This window comes from Pituophis catenifer, unplaced genomic scaffold (assembly GCF_029215685.1).
Source record: "Pituophis catenifer annectens isolate HBS135680 unplaced genomic scaffold, rPitCat1.0.hap2 SCAF_2, whole genome shotgun sequence".
NCBI classification, from domain to species: domain Eukaryota; kingdom Metazoa; phylum Chordata; class Lepidosauria; order Squamata; family Colubridae; genus Pituophis; species Pituophis catenifer.
In genome coordinates, this window is record NW_027256882.1 from 12,035,548 (window position 1) to 12,056,249 (window position 20,702).

Here is a 20,702-nt window from a genome sequence, read left to right on the forward strand (position 1 = left end):
GGTCTATAATGACGACACTTAAGAGCCCCATGGGGTCCAAAGGTTTATCACAGGGATTTTTACTCCCTGCAGTCATCTGGTTGGAAAGAGTGCTTATAACCAGATGACTGCAAGGAATATCAATCCTTCCATCCTCCAACATTCAGTCAGAACTGAAGAAGCTTTTTGGATGAGAAGGAAAACATCTTCAAGGAGAAAAGAAAGTCCAGGTGCCTTTAGAAAAAGCACCTTTGGGATAAAGATGAATGAACACCTCAGAGTGAAAACCAGTTTTGTTCAAGTAAAAACCTCTTCATGGAGAAGAGGATGAAGTTCAGTTTCAGGACCAAGACTCTCAACCTTTCTACCTTGTCAGTTTAAAATTAAACCAATTGGTTCTCCATCCTCAGCAGTTTAGCTGAGGACCTCCCCCTATCCCCCAATTTTAAATGCCCTCATCCAAAATGTTCAGGTTTTCATTCTGTACCATTGAGAACAAGCAAGCCCCAAAGGACAAATCTTAAATCAACTTAATACCAAGCAAAGCACAAGCTGTGAACCAGTGGGAGTTTGGAGCAAGTTTGATATTATTCAAATACAGCAGTGGTGCTTAATCCGTTTCACGCCTAAGTTTGTGTTAACTTTTCTTTTTTTTTCTGTTCCAAGCAGGTGACGGATGGGAGATGGAGGATTCTGGCCAAGAGGCAGCAGCACCTTTGCCAAAAGACAAAAAAGAAGTTGTAGAAAAGCTGTATGGAAAGCAAAGTTCTGAGGAAAACCAGTTAATGGGGGAGCTGGAGAATTATACTGATTTCCCTTGTCCAGATCCCAATGTCTTATTGGACACAGATGATTGCCAAGAAAAAGGAGAGTGTTCAAAGTGTGGGAAAACACTCCGAGATGAATTGGGATTATGTGAGTGTTGCCAAAGCCCTGATGGAGAGAAACAAGATGAAAGCAGACAACACTCTAGAGGGACCCTTCCTCCTCCTTTACATGAAAGCATACAAGAAGGAGGGGAAATGTACAAATGTACAGAGTGTGCAGAAAGTTTCAGTACAAGCCACTCTCTACATTCACATAAAAAGATTCACAAAGCAGAGACTCCACACAAATGTCTGGATTGTGGAAGGACCTTCAGCCAGAAAAATCATCTGAATTCACATAAGAAGGTCCATGAAGAGAGGAAGCAGCATCAATGCATTAATAGGGGAAACAGCTTTGGAAGCAGCGCCTCCCTTACTTCCCATCAAAGCAGCCACAGAGAGGAGAAGTTGCATCAATGCAGGGAGAGTAGAATGAGATTTACTTGGAGCAAGGAACTGAATTCCTGGAAAAAAAGGTCCACTGGGAATAAATCATGTAAATGCCTAGAATGTGGGAAGAGCTTTGGCTCTGCAAGTGACCTCACTTCCCATAATAGGACCCATACGGGGGAAAAGCCGTATCATTGCACAGTGTGTGGGAAGAGCTTCACACGAAAAGGCCATTTCAATTTACACAAGAGGGTACACACAGGAGAGAAGCCGTATAAATGCATAGAGTGTGGGAAATGCTTCAGGACCTCTGGTGACCTTACTTCCCATAAGAGGATTCACACAGGGGAGAAACCCTATAAATGCCTGCACTGTGGAAAAAGCTTCAGTCAAAAAGGTCATCTTAACTCCCATGAGAGAATCCACACAGGGGAGAAGCCCTTTCAGTGCATGCAGTGTGGAAAGCGCTTTGCCAGATCTGGTGGCCTTCATGCCCACGAACGGACCCACACAGGGGAGAAACCGTACAAATGCCTGGAGTGTGGAAAGAGCTTCCGTAAATCCAGCCACTTAACATCCCATAGAAGTGTCCACAGTGGAGAGAAACCGCATCAATGCACCGAGTGTGGGAAGCGCTTCAGTCAAACAAGGCACCTTACTGTCCATAAAAGGACCCACACAGGTGAAAAGCCTTATAAGTGCACCGAATGGGACAAATGCTTCACTGATTTGGGGGCTCCCTCTTGTCACAAATGGCTCCACAACGGGGAGAAACCATATGAATGCTGCACGTGTGGAAAGAGCTTCAATGCAAAAAAAAGCTATATCCTACATAGCAGAACCCACACTGGGGAGAAACCATATCAGTGCCAAGAGTGTGGAAAACGTTTCAGTTATCCCAGAAGACTGACAATCCATAAAAGGATTCACACAGGGGAGAAACCGTATAAGTGCACGGAGTGTGGCATGAGTTTCAGGAGAAGTAGTCACCTTGGTGTCCACAAGAGGATCCACACTGGGGAGAAACCGTATACATGTTATGAGTGCGGAAAAAGCTTTAGTCAAAATAGTTTACTCAAGAACCATAGAAGGCTTCACTCAGGGGAGAAACCCTTTAAATGCCTGGAGTGTGGGAAATGTTGTAATGAGAGTGGCCAGCTTACCTCCCACATGAGAATCCACACAGGAGAGAAGCCGTTTAAATGCACTGAGTGTGGAAAGAGTTTCAAAGACAGCTGGAATATTACAATTCATAAAAGAATCCACACAGGGGAGAAGCCATGTCAGTGTGTAGAGTGTGGAAAGAAATTCAGAAGCTGCGGTGACTTTAATCGACATAAGAAGATGCACAGCAGGAAAAGATGATGCTAATTGGTTCATGCTGTTCTCAAAATTTGCTTCATGCTGACAGACATTTTGCAAGAGATTCTGTAGAAATGCATGGAGTATGGGAAGGGCTTCTGAAGCAACAGAAACATCTTGTTCCATTAAAAAGAAGAGTTTTCTTGTAGAACTAGGAATTAACTTTTGGATATTAGATCTTTGTGCTAGAGTAGAGTAGAATAAGATTAGAAAGAATAAGAATAAAAATAGAAGAGAGAAAGCATGTCATGCCATAACATAACATAGCATAGGATAGGATTCTTTATTAGCCAAGTTTGATTGGACATACAAGGAATGTGTCTCCGACGCATATGCTGTCAGCGTACATAACATACAACAAGTGATCAACTTTTGTCAGTGCGAACACCAAAGATAGGTAGGGATTTGGAAACTAACACATCCAGATGGAGATTCTCAGGCATCCAGGTTGCGGTTGTCCCAAAGGAGCTTTTATCAACAGGCAACTGGACTCCCCCCCCCCCTCCCGTTGAAGAGATTTCCCTTCTCATCCAAGAACTTTCTTCAGTTCTGAACTGAAGAAGCTTCTTAAATGAGTAGCGAAATGTCTTCAAGGAAAAACAAAATCCAGTTGACTTTTCAAAAAAAACGCCTTTGGGATAACAGTTTCAGACAACATTAGGGTTGTCTTAGGGAAGATGCTGAAATACTTTAAGAGCAAACATTGCCACCTAAGTGGTGAGGTCCCTATTTCGTAATGTTGGAAGAATCAAACAGTGGTCCGCTACACCCATGTGGAGAAAGTCACACCAGTTCAAAGAGAAATAGGATCTTCACTGAGCACTTCAGTGGGAGAAAGTGATGGAAGAGAATGAAACATTGAACCAATACAAGAGTCGAGAGTTTTGTCAAAAGTCATAACTGGAGGGATGGCGCTGTGTCTGCACCAGCTAACATTGGTTGTGTTTAACTGATTTCTAGTCTGAGATACGAAATTGATTGTGCTTGACTTTATTAGTGCCCTAACGTGTATAGTAGCTAAAGGCTTAGCTTACACATCTCAGATACAGGCCCTTTTTGGACAATTTAGGGAACAAGCTTTAGAAAATAGAGGCAGCCCTTGACTTATAACCACAATTAAGCTCCACATTTCCATGGCTAAGAAAGACAGTGGTTAAGTGAGTTTTGTTCCCTTTTACAACCTTTGCCACAGTTGTTCAGTTAGTAACATGGTTGTTAAGTGAATCTTAATTGACTTTGCTTGTCAGAATGTTTCAAATGGTGATCACATGACCCTGGGACACTCCAACTATCAAAAATACAGGCCAGTTGCCAAATCTCCGAATTTTTTTATTTTTATTTTTCAAAAAAGGCAGATTTATTCAAACACATATTGCTGGAATACCAAAGGCCAAATTATGGCTTTAGTGTTCTTGCTGATTTATAAATATGTAATTAGTACTGTGACAAAATGTACAATGTTGAAAAAGAAACTTGGCTTTCTCAGGTTGAACTGATATACAAAACAATGGATTAAAATTTTGATCACATCACACAGGGATGTTGCAACAGTGGTGTGAAAAAAATCATAAATCATTTTTTTCAGTGCCGTTGTAACTTTGAATGGTCACTGAACAAATGATTGTAAGATGAGGACTAATTGTAAAGCAGCAATTGATTATTTGTTATTAAGGCAGAGTCATGAATGTTAAGAATGTGTTGTTTCAGTGTAACTGACAATTGCCAATTCATTGAAACCCACTGTCAGCCTTGGAAGCCATATTAGGCCAGAAGCTTCAATGCTGCCATCTCCTCACATGTGGGAAAGTAGGAGAGGGGATTTAGGAGCCGGGAGTTAGTAGACAAAATAGCGTTCTTGTCCTATCGGTCAAGGTCAAGGTGAGCCAGCATCTGGAGGAGGAGTGGTCAGAGGCTGGCTTGAGATGGAACGGACGATGATTGGAGCATGTGACGGAAAGGGGAGAAAGGGGTTGGTTTTGGGAGCTTTGTATTATTGAAGGAAAACCCGGGTTTTTCAGATTCGGGATTTCCCAGATGTCCCAGTTTCCTTATTGCTAGTAAAGAGAACTTTGGAAAATGCCTGCTTCAGTGTCTTTACTGGGAGTTGGGGGTTTTCTGGAACGCTGACACCCACCTTGGAAAACAGGGAAGGAATTTCTTAACCTCAAAATCGGTCAGGGCCTAGACTAGGGGTCTCCAAAGGTATTTTAAGACTTGTGGACTTCAACTTCCAGAATTCCTCTGGCACAGTTGTTGGCACATATGTTACCATGCTGGCTGGGGAATTCTGGGAGTTGAAGTCCATAAGTTAAAATCTCAAAAAGGGGGAAAATGGCGAAGAGGCTTAAGATTCCTTGGAGAAGGATCAGGTTTCCCAGGGAACAAGGCCAAATGCACAGTTTGGCCTCTGATAGTTAGAAGACCAGAGTCTCATCAGGGATGAGGGACCTTGGTCATTTTTTCTTCAACTCCCAGAATTCCTGAACCAGCCATGCTTAAAAACCATGTTACTCTTCTTGCTGGGGAATTCTAGGAATTGAAGTCCACAAGTCCTAAAAGTTGCCAAGTGTGGAGACCCTTGCTTAAGACTAATGGAGTCTTTTGTCATTTGTAGTGCCTTCCTGCTGTAAAATCTTTAAGTATCCAATACGTTGAAAAGAGAGAAAGAATTATGGTCAATATTTGCTTGCTCTTCAAAAAAAGGATTACAAGTATTACGAGACCCTTGAATCTTCTAAATAAAAAGTTAAAAACTCAAAATGTACTATGGGACAAGGCACAAATAGGAAAGATTAGAACAGCTAGAAAAAGTAGAAGTATGCTGGAAATAGGAAGTATCACGGAAAGCTATGTTATTATTACTGCCAAAGCGACATTTACAAAAGTATTGAGGTTTCTCTATGCACGTTAAGATAGATTTAAATAGCTTGGCTTAGCTCTGTATTACATATATCGTTATGCAGGAAGACTAAGATGTTAGTGTAAAACAGGCAGGAATTAATGTAAAGATGAGATGAGAAAATTCCTTCTGGCTCTGATTTGTAAATTGTGGGGCAAATGCTGTGTAAAGCCCCCCAGTGGACTTGGGTGGGGTATAAAGGCTTTGAGGGAGATTTACTTGTGTTACTTTTTCTGCAGAATAAAATTTTTGCTTACAATCTTGTCTTCAATGTGTTCAATTGGAGGCATGGGCACATCTGGTAACGCGCCTGGAACAGGAAAGGTAAGGAGAAGCAAAAGTGCCTTTGAGTCCAGAAGGAGCTCTTTCCTTCTTTCAACCAGATGGCAAGAGCAATTCTTGAGGAGGAAATGGGGAATACGCCAGGAAACCTTTCTCTGCAAACTTCAAGCAGGCTCTCTTAGGCTTGGAGCTGTTTTACTATAGGAGAAATAGTTTGTAGAGGTAATTGATTTAAGATCACAAGTGAGCCCAAAACCTTTGTTGTTAAGTGAGATGTTTTGAAAGTGAATTTTGTTCCATTTTGTGACCTTTCTTGCTACGATTCTTTTAAAAAAAAAATAATTTGTATTAAACAGTTTTTTAAAAAAAAACAAAAGAAAAAAACAAAAAGATATTTACATCTTCTTTTCAACATCTTCACATCAGTAACCCATATTTATACATTTTCTGTTTCTTATCTTTATCTTTTATACATATATTTCTAGTATATCATATATATATATTCTCTTAATCTAAATATTTTATTTACATTTCACATAAACAGGTATCTAGTTTCCTTTCCACAATTTATATCTTCCCATTTGTTTCCATATTCCTCCACCTAATTTAACCATTGTTTAGTTTTCTTTTTTCCCCTTTCTCCTCCAACCATTTATACCATTTCTCCCCGACTAAGTAGTATTCTGTTTCATCTTTCTTGCTATGATCCTTAAGTGAATCACTGCAGTTGTTGAATTAGTTGTTAACACAGTTAAGTGAATCTGATTCTTCCCATGGACTTTGCTCGTCAGAGGTCACAAGAGGCGATCATGTGACCCCTGGACACGACAACGGTCATAAATGTGATTCAGTTGCCAAGTGTCTGGATTTTGATCACGTGACCATGGGGATGCTGCAACCGTCCTAAGTGTGAAAAAGGGTCGTAAGATACTTTTCTCAGTGAAACTTCAAGCAGTCATTAAATGAACCATAGTAAGACGGGGACTACCTGTACTGTGTACTAGCAGTTTTTCTTGTGAACTCCATATACCAGGGGCCTGCAACCTTAAACACTCAAAGAGTCATTTGGACCCATTTCCCACAGAAAAGAAAACACCAGGAGCCACAAAACCTGGGTGGGTGTGGCCAACTTGATGTCACACACTCCCACCCAGTCACATGACATACCCCCCAGCCACGCCTACCCAGGTTTTCTGGCTCCCAGTGTTTTCTGTGGGAAACAGGTATCTCTGTGGGTGTGGGGGTGGGTGTCTCTCTCTCTCCCTCTCTCTTTCTCCTCTCTCAGGCCAGGCGAGGAATGACTGGAAGGGGAGGGTGAGGGGTGCGGTGGGGCCAGCCAGTGGTGGGTTCAGCCAATAGGGAGCCACAGCAGCGGGATGAAAGAGCCACATGCGGCTCCAGAGCCGCAAGTTGCTGATACCCGCCATATACTTATAAATGGAGGGATTACATCTTTCCGAGCTCAGGCCTTTTAAATAGTTAAATATTAAATATTTCTTAGCTGAGAGGTTTTTTTCCGCTTCAGAATGGAATGGTTAATGGAACTCTTATGGATATTAAAAGGGTCTTTTGACTCTATTTATTGGGGATAATATCAAAAGAAAGCAGTTTTTGTTGTTTTTTCCCCTCTTGTATCTTTATTCTACTTTTAGGGGAAGATATTTTGGACTGAATGGTGGTTGTCTACATCTCAAATTCATATTGCACTCAGATACGCCCCATCAACACTTCAAACACAGGTTGTCCTCGACTCACAACCACCATTCGGCCCAAAATTTCTGTGGTGAAGTGAGAAACTTGAGAAGTCAACTTTGTCCCATGTTACAATATTTCTTGTCGTAGTTGTTATGTGAATCACAACAATTGTTAACATTAGTAATACGGTTGTGAAATAAATCTGGCTTCCCCATTGACTATTCTTGTCCGAAACTTCACATGACCCTGAGACATGGCAACCGTCATAAATATGAGTCAGTGGTCAAGCGGCTGAATTTTTATCATGTAACCATGAGGATTTTGCAAAGGTCTTCAGCGCTAGGGACGGACATAAGTCACTTTTTTCCAGGGCTGTTGTAGCTTCAAAGGGCTGCTAAATGAATGGTCCATGAGTCGAGGACTACTTGTAAAGCAGCCATTATTTCTTGTTATGGCACAACTGTGAATGTTAGTCATTTTAGGAGATATGTTGTTAGTTGAGGACTGCCCTGTTAGAAAAGCAGCCTCCTTTTCCTGCCTACTCCAGTTTTCTTCCAAATGGGCAATTCCCTTCTACATGTGCTATTCACACATTCTCCCCTCCTCCCATTCCTAGGCTTCGTCCTCTCCCTCTCTCACCTCTTTCTCTGGCTGCCTCGGGGTTGGACTAGAAGACCTCCAAGGTCCCTCCAAGCTCTGTTATTCTGTTAAAGGGCGATTCCCTTCTACCTTTGCTGCTCCGCATCTTCTAACCTTTCCTCCTCCCATCCTGGGCTTCGTCCCCTCCCTCTCTCCCCTCTTTCTCTGGCTGCCTGGGGCAAAGAAGCAATTAACTCGCTGCCCAGCTGATCATCTCGCGTGGGGGGGGGAGTAGGGGGCAGGCACGGGGACCAATGAGAGGAGCTGGACGGAGAGGGGAGGAGCAATGAGCACTTCCATCTTGGGCTCTGCAAACTCCTGGCTGGGGTCGTTCCGGGGAAGGGGGTACACGTGTGTGGCCGGTGGCGATCGCGGATCTTTTCCTGCGCGCATCTGTTCGAGAGCGGAGTCCGGCCGAGGAAGAGAGCTGCCTTTTTCCTATCGAGCGCCAGGTAAGAAGTTCCTTCCTTCCTCCCTCCCTTTCTTCTTCCCATCTGGGGAAGTGCTTGGACAGAAGACCTTTCAATGCAGCTTCTTGGGGCGCAATGTCCAAATCTGAATACAGGTAATCCTTGAGTTAGGATCACAATTGAGCCCATAATTTCTCTTGCTTGCCGAGATAGTGGCTAAGTGAGTTTTCCCCTTTATGACCTTTCTTGCTACAGTTGTTAAGTGAACCACACTGCGGTTGTTAAGTTAGTAACACGGTGGTGAAGGGAATCTGGGTTCTCTATTGACTTTGCTTGTCAGAAGGTCACAAAAGAGGATCACATCACCCCGCGACACTGCAACAGTGATAAATATGAGCCAGTTTCCCAGTGTCCCAATTAGACTCTGTCTCTTAGTTGGTGCCAAGCCCGACCTAGAACTCCTGACTAACAACTCAGCACTAATCCCTGGATATAGGATGGGATCTGCTTGAGGCCTCCAGAGTCCAGCTCTGTGGTCCTTTAATGCATAAATTCATGGGCTAGAGAACTGCCTCTGAATCCAATCCCTGGTCCTTCCACACCTCTCAGTTTTCTTCTCACCCAGGGTGAGCTTCTAGGTATTGTTATTTTGGTTGCAAGGGACTCACATAAAGGGGTTCCCTGGCTGGCATAGAAATAGGTTAAACTCACCCTTCTGCAATGTATGCTGAAGAATATCCTTAGGATGTTTGATAGCAAATTATTCCCTTGCTGTTTTTTTTTCACTCCTAGACATTCTCATGGCCTCGTCTTCATCCCCTGGAACCTCAGTTCTTTGTAATGGAGGATTAACAACAGTTGAGCTTTCAGCACAGGTAAGAGGGTTCTCCCCTCCCGAGATGTGCCAATCTCCCAATAAAAGAATAACACAATTGGAAGGGATCTTGGAGATCTTCCCACTGTTTCAAGTAGGAGACCCTATGCCATTTCAGACAAGCGGGTATCCAGTCTCCCCTTAAAAACCTCCAGCCCACAACTTCTGAAGGCAAACCGTTCCATTAGTTAATTGTTCTCACTGCCAGGAAGTTTCTCCTTAATTCCAGGTTGCCTTTCTCCATGATTTGTTTTGAATAATTTTTTCTTTTCCTGCTTTTTGGTGCTTTGGAAAAATAACTTGAGCCCCTCTTGCATGTGGCAGCCCCACAAATACTGGAACACGGCTATCATGTCTCCCCTAGTCCTTCTTTTCTCCAGACTAGCCATATCCAGTTCCTGCAATCGTTTTTCATATGTTTTAAGTCTCCAGGCCTTTAATCCTTAGTTGCTCTTTGCACTTTTTCCAAAGGCTCCACATCTTTTTTTGGTAATGTTGTGACTAAAACTGAACTCGGTATTCCAGATATGGTCTTTACTAAGGATTTTTAAAAAGTGTTGACCATGAAAGCCTAAAGTAAAAAGTAAAGTCCAAGCTTGACTTTTCCACAGAAATTAAATGTTATACCCCACTTTCTTTGATTTGGCATGATTCATCCACTCACCGCAGTGGGTAAAATTAACCCAGTGTTGGATTTGGCCAATATATCCAAGGTCAAGCATATCAGTGGTCAGCAAAGGAATATGGCATTGCTGGAGATGTATCTCCAGCCAAAGACACTTCGTTTCTGTAAACATTCTCTAGAGAAGATGCTCTGTCAGGGAATTACGCAGAAGCTGTTGAGATTAAGTCAGAGAACATAACCAGGACTTGTAGTCCTTTATATAAATATAAATCTATTTAACCTACCAATTTACCGCAGTCGTTGTCATCATCCAGAAAAGGAAGAACATAAGATAGTCAGGAACATCCTGAGGTAAATCTAAAACACAGAAGGAAAAAAGGAGGGAAAAAAGAGAAACGCCCCCTTTATACTTACAGCAACCAATCAGAGCGTAGATTGCATCCTGCATGAGTCAGCACTCTCTAACTAATCTGTTACAATTGTGTTGTGGTTTATTGAAGACTTTACTGTTCCAGCTATTAAATTCAATATCCTAACATGCTTGTTTGCCCTACTTGGAAACTGTGGAGGTTTTTCATTAAGAAGAAGACTCACATGTAATTCATTGAAGTGTTCATTGTTAGGAATATTCATGGAATATGTTGTGGTTTTTACTCTTAACTAATCAATTACAAATGTGTTGCGGCCTATTGTACATTTTACTGTTCCAGCTACTAAGTTCAATATCACACACCAGTGATAGCTAACAGTCCTTATCCGGACTGAGTGCCCAAAGCACGTGCGCCCAAACCCCTAAAATGCATTGCGCGTGCAGCCCCCGCACACCCCACACCCCTCCGTGCATGCACGTGGCCCCTTGCACATGCCCCTCCGTATGCGTGGCAGAGACCCGAAGACCAGCTGCCCGGCGGGAGGTTCGCACGCATGTGCAGTGGAGCTGAACTGGGGGGACAGCTCACGTGCCCACAGAAAGGGTGCTCTGTGCCACCTCTGGCACGTGTGCCATAGGTTCGCCATCAGGGTCCTACATGCTCGTTTGCTCTACTTGGAAAATCTGCAGTTTGTTCATTAAGAAGAAGACTCGAATGTAATTCATTGAAATGTTCATTGTTAGGAATGTTCATGGAATATGTTGTGTTTTTTTCTTCTCCCTGTGTCAGAATGTGGTATCATTTGAGGACGTAGCTGTGTTTTTCTCCATGGAGGAGTGGGCCCTGCTGGATTCTGAGCAAAAAGCCCTGTACCAAGAGGTCATGCTGGAAAACAAGAAGAACATGGCCTCCTTAGGTAAGAGATTCTGTTAAGATATTGAAATTTAGTAGCCAAAGGTCAAATCGTATATTGACTTAAAGTGGGATTTGTTGTCTAGTTTGGAAATAAACAATTACCAGCCAAAATTTCCAAGAGTCAAAAACTTCCAATGGTAATTTTATTCTTCACTTTGCAACATGCATGGACAAGGCACATGCAGGTACCCTAAATCATCAATACATTTGCCTTATATTCCCTAGTACCTTTACAAATTGACCTCCCACCTCTTCTTCATTAGCTTAGTAATAATGATGTTACAACATATCCAGAGTGTCTAAAGTGAGCTGGCTTGAGTTAAATTTTAAATTGATTTTAAATTGGGTTGTTTTAATTTACGGCCAAAATATTTAATTATTTTATACTGCTTTTAAATTTTGTATGTACTGTTTTTTACTCTGGCTGTTCACCGCCCTGAGTCCTATTTGGAGAAGGGCGGTATAGAAATAGGAACAAATAAATAAATAAAATAAATAAATAAAATAAATAAAGTGAATACATTATCTCTCCCCCCCCATTACATCTCCCACTACTCTAATTCTATCTCCCCCATTTACAAATTTCCTTATTTACGAATTTCCTTTTATGGTCCTAGTTCCTAGGTGTTTTCTTTTTCTTTTCTTTTTTTTGAAAAATATTTTTTTATTTTTTTTCAACATATTAAACATAAAATATATCTTTGAGAGCGAGAATTTGGTCCGGTAATAAATAAGTACAATTGCTCACACTTCTTTAACAAGCTCAATTCCAAATTCATCCGTTTGCATCTTTTAAAATAAAAGTCAAACCAAAAAATTTTATTGCAGATTCTAACATCTTAATCTAGATATTTAGTATTCTATTGTATCACCATAAATCTTAGTTCCCAAATAAACACAGCTCTTTTTTATATGCAATTTTTAGTTTCCAAATAAACACAATTCTAATTTTTATATCATTTTATAAATCAAAATTCCATATATATTCCTTAATTTCAAGACTCATTTCATCAAATCTCTATCTTAACATCTATTAATTTACATCTAATTTTCATAGGCTTTTCATCAATTACATTTCTCTTTTTACATAAAGTCATTTCAAACTCAGTTCACATTATTTAATTATCATCCATCATCTTCTTTTTCACCCCAGCTGATTTCCAACATTTTTATCTTTAGACTATTTTCAGCATATTCTCCTCTACGTCTCCATCTATTGTTTGGCTGATTTCCAGCATTTCTTGTTTTCTCTAGAGTAACTATCATATCAATAAATTCTGCTTATGGGTGGTTCATAAGGCCTCTGATCCTAGCTCCTACGTACAATTCTCAAGCTTAAACCTAGCTGATGAGATTAGAAACATATACAATGTATTTTCATCAAAGGCCAACAGGTCGTCTCACAAGAGTGTAAAAACAATACAACTCTGTTTTCACATTAATAACAAGCATAGCATCATGTTTTGAACAAATGGGAGTTTGGAAGAATATTGATACTGTTCAAATACAGCAATGGTGCTTAATCCCTTTCGCACCTAAATTTGTGTTAACTTTTCCTTTTTTTCTATTCCAAGCAGGTGACGGATGGGAGATGGAGGATTCTGGCCAAGAGGCAGCAGCACCTTTGCCAAAAGACAAAAAAGAAGATGTAGAAAAGATCCATGGAAAGCAAAGTTCTAAGGAAAAGCAGTTAACAGGGGAGCTGGAGAATTGTTCTGGTTTACCTTGTCCAGATCCCAATGTCTTATTGGACGGAGATGATTGCCAAGAAAAAGAAGTGTGTTCAAGGTGTGGGAAAACACTCCGAGATGAATCTGGATTATGTGAGTGTTGTGAAATCCCTGCTGGAGAGAAACAGGATGAAAGCAGGCAACACTCCAGAGGGCCCCTTCCTCCTCCTTTACATGAAAGCATACAAGAAGGAGGGAAAATGTACAAATGTACGGAGTGTGCAGAAAGCTTCAATACAAGCCGCTCCCTTGCATCACATAAAAAAATTCACAAAGCAGAGGATCCACACAAATGTCTGGATTGTGGAAGGACCTTCAGGCAGAAAAATCACCTTAATTCACATAAGAGGGTCCACGAAGAGAAGCAGCATCATCAGTGCATCACCTGCGGAAAGACCTTCAGAATCAGCAGCTCCCTTACTTCCCATCAAAGAATCCACAAAGAGGAGAAGTTGTATCAATGCAGGGAGGGTGGAACGAGGTTTACTCAGAGGAAGAGACTGAATTCCCGGAAAAAAAGTCCCACTGGGAATAAATCATGTAAATGCCTGGAATGTGAGAAGAGCTTCTGCTCTGCAACTCTCCTCACTTACCATAATAGGATCCATACAGGGGAAAAGCCGTATCATTGCACGGTGTGTGGAAAGAGTTTTGCACAAAAAGGCAAATTCAACTTACATGAGAGGATCCACACTGGAGAGAAGCCGTATAAATGCATAGAGTGTGGAAAATGCTTCAGGACTTCCAGTGAGCTTACTTCCCATAAGAGGATTCACACAGGGGAGAAACCCTATGAATGCTTGGAGTGTGGAAAAAGTTTCAGCAGAAGTGGTGCTCTAACCTTACATAACAGGATGCATAAAGGGGAGAAGCCTTATAAATGCCTGCACTGTGGAAAGAGCTTCAGTCAAAAAGATCATCTTAAGTCCCATGAGAGGATCCACACAGGGGAGAAGCCCTTTCAGTGCCTGCAGTGTGGAAAGCGCTTTGCCAGATCTGGTGGCTTTCATGCCCACGAACGGACCCACACAGGGGAGAAACCATACAAATGCCTGGAGTGTGGAAAGAGTTTCCGTATATCCAGCCACCTAACTTCCCATAGAAGGATCCACAGTGGAGAGAAACCTTATCAATGCTTCAAGTGTGGGAAGTGCTTCAGTCAAACAAGTCACCTTACTGTCCATAAAAGGACCCACACGGGTGAAAAGCCTTATAAGTGCACCGAATGTAACAAATGCTTCACTGATTTGGGGTCACTCTCTCGTCACAAAAGGCTCCACACCGGGGAGAAACCATATGAATGCCGTACATGTGGAAAGAGCTTCAATGAAAAAAAAAGCTATATCCTACATAGCAGAACCCACACTGGAGAGAAACCATATCAGTGCCAGGAGTGTGGAAAATGCTTCAGTGATCCTGGAAAACTGACGATCCATAAAAGGATTCACACAGGGGAGAAACCCCATAAGTGCACAGAGTGTGGCATGAGTTTCAGAAAAAGTAGTTACCTTTGTATCCACAAGAGGATCCACACTGGGGAGAAACCATACACATGTTACGAGTGCGGAAAAAGCTTTAATCATAATAATTCACTCAGGAGCCATAGAAGGATTCACTCAGGGGAGAAACCCTATAAATGCCTGGAGTGTGGGAAATGTTATAGAGAGAGTGGCAGGCTTACCTCCCACATGAGGATCCACACAGGAGAGAAACCGTTTAAATGCATCGACTGTGGAAAGAGTTTCAAAGATGGCAGGAATCTTACGCGCCATAAAAGAATCCACACGGGAGAAGCCATATCAGTGTGTGGAGTGTGGAAAGAAATCCAAGACCTGGAGTGAGTTTAGTCACCATAAGAAGACGCACAGCAGGAAAAGATGCTAATTGGGGTATCTATAGAGAATTAACGATATTATCTTAGGCGGCAATTCTTTATATATCCAGATCTTTCTTCCATACAATTGTGGAGTAGAATTAAAGGATTTTTGCACAATATCATTTCTTATTTCTTTATCTGTGAAATAAATCACCACATCTCTAGGCAGTTGCCTTTGCTTTGCAATCCAAGAATTTACTCTATAGGCCTTGTCAATCTTACAAGATACCTCCTCAGGATGAACCTTTAAAATCCCAGCCAGAAATTCACAAAATGTTTTACAGGTAGCATCTTCCCCCAGCACGATTGGCTAAAATGTTTAGCAACACATCCCCAAAACATTGGAAATGTAAACAATTACCAGGCACATATTACCACATGTGGACCTGTAAAAAAGCAAGGAGATTTTGGTTACAAATTCAGATGTGGCTAGAAAAAATGATTGGACAACGTATAGAATTCAAACAAGAACTATTTCTATTAGGTATTATAACAAGCTTATAGCAAAGGGTCAATATACCTAATACTTCACATCCTAACACAGTGAGAATGGTGTATGCACAGCAATGAAAAAGTGAAAACACCCCTTCAAAAAGGAATAAAATAAGATGAGATATTATATATGTATTAGAATGAATACGTTGGTTAAAAAATAATTGTATAAGACTAGCACTGTGTAAGTTGTATATATGTTATTTTTCTTTCACTTTGGTTTTTATGGTGGATGAAATGCCAGGACAGTCACACTGTGGTCGATATACTTATATGTAAATAATTAAAAAGAAATTTTAAAAATCCACACACGGGAAAAGCCATATCAGTGTCTGGAGTGTGGAAAGAAATTCAGAACCGGGAGTCTCTTTAATTGCCATAAAAAGATGCACAACAGGAAAAGATGATGTAAGGCGTAAAGGTGTAAAAATCAAGCTAGGGTGGGGTGGTGGAGCTGCCTCATGTGCCCCACATCCGCTTATCTGAGGACTGCCGTAGTCAGGCCTCCCATGCCCTGACACCTGTTGCGCCACTGCTTGACTCTTGTTCAGATGCCGTGTGGCTCATTGTGCCAGTGCCGCTTGTGCCTGGACACCACATTGCTTATTGCGCCCATGCCACCACTAGCGGCAGAACTCATTGTGCTGGGGCTGCCACTTGCATGTGCAATGGCACAACAATGTGGAAGATGCCAAGTAGGAGCGCAACAGGTGTCGGGGCATGGGAGGTGTGGCTGCAGTGATCCCAATATAAGCGGGTAAGACCTGGTGCTTATTTTGGAGCCGAAAAGAAAATAAGACCGGGTCTTATTTTCGGGGAAACATGGTATGTAAAACTAAAAAGTTTTGCTTTGATGTTAAGGGGATTCGGAAGTCAATACCATTTTCTTTTATCCTCCTCTTTTCCACATTTCCTCTTCTCCTTTCCTTTCTCTATTTTCCCTTCTTTTTGCTTTTGTATTTTTTTTGTATGTTAATATCATAAATCGATAAAATTGTTATAAACATAAAAAACAACAACATATGATTAACTTTTGTCAATGTGAACGCCAAAGATAGGTAGGGATTTGAAAACTTAACACATCAAAGATGTATATGGAGATTCTCAAACATCTAGGATGCGGTTGTCCCAAAGGTGCATTTATCAAGGGACTTTCTTTGTTTTTCCTTGAAGATGTTTCACTTCTCATCCAAGAAATTTCTTCAGTTCTATTGTGATGAGAAGCGAAACATCTTTGAGGAAAAACAAAAAAGTCCAGTTGCCTTTTGAAAAAAAGCACCTTTGGGATAAGACATTCAGACAACATTAGGGTGCAGAAAGCTGGCTTAGATATCGTGTAGGGTAGATTGTGAAATATTTAAAGAGGAAACATTCCAACCTAAGTGGTGAGGTCCAGATCTGTTGTTGACCACCCATATTTCCCTAATGTTGGGAGGAATCAACCGGGGGATCTACTATACTCATGTGAAGGAAGTCACGCCAAAACAAAGAAATAGGATCTTCAGTGAGCACATCACTGGGAAAAAGCGACTCGAGAATGAATTGAACCAATACGAAACTCGAGAGTTTTGTCAAAACTGGAGAGATGGTGCTGTGTCTGCACCACCTAAAATTGGTTGTGTTTAACTGATTTCTGAGATACAATTGATTGTGGTTGGGTTTTTTTTAATTAACGACCTAACATACAGTAGTTAAAGGCTTAGCTTATACATTTCAAATATTGGCTGTTTTTGGTCAGTAAATTGGACAATTTAGGGAACCAGCTTTAGAAAATACAGGCAACCCTTGACTTATGACCACAGTTAAAGCCCAAAATTCCTATTGCTAAGCAAGACAGTTGTTAAATGAGTCTGAACCCCATCTTGGAAAACAGGGAAGGAATTTCTTAACATCAAAATTGGTCAGGACCTAGATTGTGGGCCTCCAAACTTGGTAACTTTAAGACTTGTGGACTTCAATTCCCAGATTTTCCTTGGTAGAAAGGTACCATGCTGGCTGAGGGATTCTGGGAGTTGAAGTCTACAAGTCTTCAAGTTGTGAAGTTTGGAAACCCCTGGCCTAGATTTACAGAATTATGGTCTGTTGTTGTTTCTAGCGCCTTCCTACTATAAAGTCTTTAAGTGTCCAGTATATTGAAAATGGAGAAAGAATTATAGTCAATGTTTCCTTGCTCTTCAAGAAAAAGATTACAAGCATGACACACCTGAATATTCATAATAAAAGTTAAAATCTCAAAAGAGGGAAGATTGAAAAGGCTTAAGATTCCGTGGAGAAGGTTCAGTTTCCCCAGGGAACAAGGCCAAATGCACAGTATGGCCTCCAACAATTGGAAGGCCTTCTCAAATTCTTGAAGTTGAAGTCCACAAATGATAAAAAGACCAAGGTTCCCCACCCCTAGTCTAAATAAAAGGATCCATGGAGATTTAGGTTAAACTTAGAATAAAGGTGTAAATGCTTCAGCTTTCTAAACCAGAACCCCAAATGTACTAAGGGACAAGACAAAAGGCAAGAATAGGAAATATTTGCACTTGTATACCTCTTAAAAAAAAGAAGTATGCTTTTAGAAAAATAGAGTTGAGGTTTCTCTGTACTCAGGACAGATTAAAAATAGCTTGGATGAGCTCTGTCTTACATACACCAGTATGTAGGAAGGCTACGATTTTAGTGTAAAACAGGCAGGAATTCCTGTAAAGGGAGATGAGAAAATTCCTTCCGATTCTGAGTTGTAAACTATCTGGTAAATGCTGTGTAAAGCCCTCCAGTGGACTTTGGTGGGGTACAAAGGCTTTGAGGGAGATTTCCTTGTGTTACTTTTTCTGCAGAATAAAATTTTTGCTTACAATCTTGTCTTCAATGTATTCAATTTGAGGCTGGGCACATCTGGTAACGTGGCTGGAGCAGGAAAGGTAAGGAAAACCAAAAGTGCCTTTGAGTCCAGAAGGATCTTTTCCCTTTTTCAACCAGATGGCAAGAGCAATTCTTGAGGAGGAAATGGGGAATACGCCAGGAACCCTCTCTCTGCAAACTTCAAGCAGGCTCTCTTAGGCTTGGAGCTGTTGAACTAGGAGAAATAGTTTGTACACGTAGCCCTTGAGTGAGTGAGCCCAAACATTTGTTGTTAAGGGAGACGATTGGTAAAATGAATATTGCTCCATTTTGTGACCTTTCTTGCTACAGCTGTTAAGTGAATCACTGCAGTTTTTGAATTAGTAACGGATATTAAACGAATCTGGTTTTTCCCATAGACTTTGCTCATCAGAAGGTCACAAGAGGTGATCACGTGACCCCTGGACACTACAATGGTCATAAATATGATTCAGATGCCAAGTGTCTGAATTTTGATCATGTGACCATGGGGATGCTGCAATGGTCATCAAGTATGAAAAAGGGTCGTAAGATACTTTTTTTTCAGTGCCATTGAAAGTCTGAACGGTCACTAAATGAACTGTTGTAAGACAAGGACTACCTGTACTGTGTACTAGCAGTTTTTCTTGTGAACACTATGTACTTTTAAATGGAGGGATTACATCTTTCCAAGCTCAGACCTTTTAAATAGTTCAATATTAAATATTTGCTAGCTGAGGCATTTTCTGCTTCAGAATGGAATGGTCAATGGGACTCTCTTATGGAGCATTAAGGGGGTCTTTTGACTCTGCATTTATTGGGATAAAATCAAAAGAAAGCAGTTTCGGTTGTTTTTTCCTCTCTTGTATCTTTATTCTCCTCTTTTGAGGGAAGTGTTGGAAGAAAAATCCATCTGGGTTCAGTTCCAAGTGAGGAAAAAGACACTGGAAACATGGATACTGCTTGGAAAGATGGTTTAATGGCGGACAGGAATCAGATGGCTTGAGTTCCTGAACAGAAAAGGGGTCGAGATGCTGAGAGTCCCTGGGTTTAATGCCCTCTCTGGGCTTTGAACTTCCTGTGGTACAGGAAGAGTGTCCCGATTGGTTGTCAGACTCCCAGGGGGTGGGGGTCTTAGGTAGCCTTGCTGGCTGATGTAATCTTCCCAGGTGCCATGTGGTGAGTTTCTGTCCTAGATGGGTCCCATAATCCATTGTTAGTTTCTGTTGCTATGGTGTTGCAGATGAAGGTCCATTGACAAAGATTGAGTTTCTGCCTCTGGCCTATTAACAAAAGGGTGTGGGGGCAGGAAAGTGGGAGCTGCTTTGTCTTTAAAAACATGCCTCTCCATTTCTCATACAGGGAAACATAATATTCTGCGTTTTTAATATTTCCCAAAATATTTCATTCTTCCAGGAAAGGGGTGGGTGCTAACTTCCTACATAGTCATAAGTGGAAGGAGATGGGTGGTGGGATCAATGAGAAGATTAATAAAGTGCAGACTTAGTAAATAGTTTGACAGTGTTGAGGAAATTATTTGTTTAGCAGAGTGATGGCGTTTGGGAAAAAACTGTTCTTTTGTCTAGTTGTTCTGGTGTGCAGTGCTCTATAGCCTCTTTTTGAGGGTAGGAGTTGAAACAGTTTATGCAAGGGGTCTGTAAATATTTTCACAGCCCGCTTCTTGACTCGTGCAATATCGAGGTCCTCAATGGAAGGCAGGTTGGTAGCCATTGTTTTTTCTGCAGTTCTAACTATCCTCTGAAGTCTGAGTCTGTCTTGTTGGGTTGCAGAGCCAAACCAGAGAGTTATGGAGGTGCAGATGTCAGATTGCAGATGATTGACTTTGCTTGTCTGAAGCGTCACATGACCCTGAGACCCAGCAACCGTCATAAACATGAATCAGTAGTCAAGCGCCCGAATTTTGATCACATGAGGATTCTGCAACGGTCTTTAGCGCTAGGGACGGACATAAGTCATTTTTTCCAGGACCGTTGTAGCTTCGAAGGGCCGCTAAATGAATGGTTGTTAAGTCAAGGACTAGTTGTAAAGCAGGCATTATTTGTTGTTATGGCCCAATCATGAATGTTAGTCATTTTAGGAGATATGTTGTAAGTTGAGGACTGTTCTGTTAGAATCAGTGCAGCAGGCAGCCTCCTTTTCCTGCCTACTCCAGCTTTCTTCCAAATGGGAGATTTCCTTCTAAATGTGCTGGTTCACACACTCCCCTCCTCCCATTCCTGGACTTTCTCCTCTCCCTCGGGGTTGGACTAGAAGACCTCCAAGCTCTGTTATTTTGTTAAAGGGCGATTCCTTCCTAACTTTGCTGCTCTGCATCCTCTTCCCTTCCCTCCTCCCAACCTGGGCTTCGTCCCCTCCCTCTCGCCCCTCTTTCTCTGACTGCCCCGGGCAAAGAAGCAATGGATTCGCTGCCCAGCTGACCATCCCATGGGGGG

The 20,702-nt window shown here is 41.6% G+C and overlaps 1 pseudogene; it reads left to right on the forward strand.

The window, feature by feature from the left end:
- LOC139309844 (zinc finger protein 721-like) overlaps window positions 1-14,956 on the forward strand; it is a 51,105-nt pseudogene extending 36,149 nt beyond the window's left edge.
- Window positions 14,957-20,702: the final 5,746 nt, after the last annotated feature.